Source organism: Carlito syrichta, unplaced genomic scaffold, assembly GCF_000164805.1.
Source record: "Carlito syrichta isolate Samal-C Ts95f unplaced genomic scaffold, Tarsius_syrichta-2.0.1 Scaffold147172, whole genome shotgun sequence".
Taxonomy (NCBI): Eukaryota; Metazoa; Chordata; class Mammalia; order Primates; family Tarsiidae; genus Carlito; species Carlito syrichta.
This window is the reverse complement of record NW_007091268.1, coordinates 344,516-348,375: the sequence shown is the minus strand read 5'-3', so window position 1 is coordinate 348,375 and position 3,860 is coordinate 344,516.

Here is a 3,860-nt window from a genome sequence, read left to right as displayed (position 1 = left end):
CTCTCGTCTTCCTTCAGCTGATGGTGATGTAAAAATACCCAAGCTCACCTTCTGTCTGTGCCCCAGCTTCACATTTAAAATATTTTAAATATAATAAATATACAATGGTTAGAAAAAAACAAGCAGAGGGCGAACTACAGAGAATTCAAGTTCTTAAAAAGTACTTGTCAGGTTTGCCCCAGCCCACCATCTCCATTCTCTGTTTAAGTGTAAATGAACCAGTTTTGCTTTCAGCCAGCCTCTTTACTTTTTCTCAAACTCTTTGAAAGTTCCCTTGGGAGTTTCAAATCTTTCCTTCCATTCACCATTCTTTTATTCCTAGGGGTTGAGTTGTCAAGCTCTCTACCCTCTTTGAGAAAGGTGTTAACTAGCCTGCCATTCAAGTTACTCAGACCTAGGAGGATCTTTTTACATCTGAAGGAAGCTCTAAACTGGTGTCTCTAACCTTGAGGTCGCGCCGCCTGGCTTGGCCCTCAACTTTATCCAGGCAAAGTCATTTTAGGTCATTGCCTAACAGAACTTGAATGACCTGTTGAGTAGAGGTTCTCTACTGAGAAGCAAAGGGAGGAAGTGTAAGTTTTACAATAATGAAGCTAGGGTGAGATGTGTAAGGAAAAGGACAGGTCAATATCTTTTGAAAGGGCATATGCTTCATTGTAATTACATACTTGGAGTGTTTTAAAAAATAATATTTTTATAGAATAAATTGCAAAGAAAGGATGACAAAACAGGCTGGTGAGGGTGCACTGAAGATGTGGCACTTCTCTATGGGGGGATGATGGGTGGATGTGAGATTATTTGAATCTACTAGAGATAGTAGTATTTTATGTGTATCAAAAAAGGACATCCATTTCTATAATAGTTGAGAAATGTTGTGGAATATTTAGGTAAAGCCTGGGTATAGCTTATATCCTTCTGTTGCTCCAGATTCCCAAAGGGGTTTCAAGTAGCCTAACCTACTGTTTTGCATCCCAGAAGAAAAAGTTAGCTGTAACATGCAAAAGTTTTTAAGCTGTATTCAAACTTTCTCTAGAAGTTTTTTTTTTTTTAAGCTGCAAAATTGAAAATAGTATATGTGGCAAATTTACCTTTCTGTTGAGTAATAAAATAATACTTACAACAGTACCTGAACTATTTGGATGAAATAAGGTTTACATCAGTAAGTATGTGCATACATAGGCAGTATTATAAGGAGAGATTTACGGTAATACATTGACTAGTGAAAGATTGCTTCAGAAAACATAAATCACCAGAGTTCCAAGTGATACATTCCCTGAGGGGGCTACAAAAGAATTTACATGTGAATTGCATCCTGAAATGCTAAGTTTGAATTTATCACTCACCTTCCAATAAATTTTATAGTCATAGAAAAGATAGCACTTTAAAATCCAGTGACAACAAATTGGTTTAGTATTTTTAAAATTGTTATCAGAATTCTGTTTTTCTACTGAGTTGATGCTTGCTCTAAACTCAGCTTGTCCCCATAGTATCAAGAATCTGACCTCAAATGAATGTCATAAATAATCCATTTTAATAAATACTATGATTCTTTGAAACAGTAAAAACAAATCTCATATGGATAACCCAACAGGGAAAAAGATTTGGAACTAACACAGCTTAATAAGTGGTAGCATTCTTCACCTTGGCTTCTTAAATTTGTGTTTTCATTGCCAACAAATAGGTATAAAAGGCATAAAAATTAGATTTCTAGAACCTGCAGCCAAATCCTCTTTAAATAACAAGATGTTTATATCTTTACAGACTCATTGATCAGTTTAGACTGTTACTCATGATTCCTCAGTTTCATAATTCCTAAGGAAGTTAGTTACAAAAAATGATTACAAAAAGTTATATTTTTAATTAAGAGCTGATGGAGAATAACATTTAAATATGCTAGGATTTAAGTGCATTCTACAAAATATTTTCTTTATCAGAGTCTATATCTATCTATAAGCTGAATAGATGCCTCTCAGCACCTGGCTCAGCCCCTTCCTTGCTGTGGGCTGTTCACTGGACCCTTCTGTGCCTCAGTTACCCCACATCTAAAAATGGGGATAACAACTGTAGTTACCTCATAGGAATAATGAGAGACTTAAATAAGATAATACAAGTATGAAAAATATGTGCCCAGTACATAATGGCTCAATGACTATTATCATGTTTAATATATTCAAAGGATTGACCATCAAGGTATGATTGAGGCTTTGAAATATATCCTTTAAGCCATATTTTGGTATATTTTCTCTTTTCCAGTTGCATTTTACTTGGTACACAATGTAGCTATCAAAATTATACCACACTTAAACCCATGCCATAAAATAGGCAGTTATATATTTTGTTTAGGGGCTTAGGAGGTTACTTCTTCCAATGGTTAAACTTATTTAGTGTTTTTATGATTGGAGAGGAGAAAATTTAAACAAACCTGTTGAACAAATATATTATTTTCATTTTCTACTATTGTTTTATCTACAGAGTGGGCAGAACTCACTTTGGAAGAGCTGGCGGGAATAATGCCATTTGGAAAATGTACAATACAAGCAGCCTGACCGAACATGAGACAGCCCTAAACTGTTAGCTCCTGGGTTCTGAAGGAAGGAGGTTCATTGGAATCTTAATTCCATTGTAGACAGTCTTCTTTGCATGGCCACATGATTCCTATTTTCCTAAAATTACGCTAAGACTATCTTGTAACAGCAATTTGAATAAACTGACCCACATGCCACTGTGATTTAATGTCTGATTTACCACCGAATCGGGTGTATTTGGCCAGCCTTGCTATGTTCACATTTTTCTTGGTGTTTATCCTTAAGCTTAGCAACCATCCAAACTTTGAGTGGAATATCAATATTCAAGAGTGAAATGCACTACTAGTTTACTAATTGTTCCTCAGAGACACTGGGCTTTTATAATTTACATTCTTATACTTCTTTCTGCTTTACTTATGATATTTGGAATACATAAAATTTTGGCTTTTTTCCCCTTTTCGCAAACTTCCAAATACTGGTAAAAATGTGTCTTTGTGTGTCTTTAATTCATATAATTAGTGAATAGGTCAGAACACAAGAATAATTTTGTTAAAGAATCAAAAAGTACCAAAAACGTAAATAGGAAGTCTCTCCCCGTCTCACCATCAAGATGTAACTTTTTTTTTTTTTTGCCATAGAACTATAAATTTGTTTATTGACCTAAAAATGTTTTAAGTTGAAAAAACAGTACTGACTTTTACTAAAAGCAAGTATTAAACAAAGGCTTTAAAATTCTGTCATTAAAAAACCCATGTATTACAATTACAATCACAGAATTGCAATTTTGTTTTGACCTTGAAAAACGACTTGAAAGTATTTACTTCAGAGTTATTTTAATACATACTAAAAATATAGTCGTTTCTGAGAAAAGAAAAAAAGAATGTGACCGTGTGTCTTTCCAGGCAAGGGAAAGGTAATAAATATTTTGCATCAGCCCTGGGTCCCGAGTGATGCTTCTTCCACCAATCAGGGAAACTTTAGAGCTGGTAGGGTCTTGAAAGATCATTTTTTCAGACCCTCATTTTACAGATAAGGAACCGGAGACAGAGAGTAAGAGACTTGGTTAAGATCTGGAGCCCTCCAGAGACCGGGTCCTGGATCTTTCCCCAGCTTCACTCTTTGGGGACCGCCGTCTAGAGGCCATTCCCTCCTTTTTGGCCCTTATAAAGTTAATTTCGAGTGTCTGGGAAAGGTGACTGGACGACCGCAAGGCTTGGAAGTTTTCCTCCCTCTCCCCACCCCTGCTTCTCTTCCCTTTTTTCCGTCCGCCGCTTCCCCAGGGCCCCCGAAGAGAACTCGGCCGCCCACGGGGCTGCGGAGCAGAAGGCGGCGGCT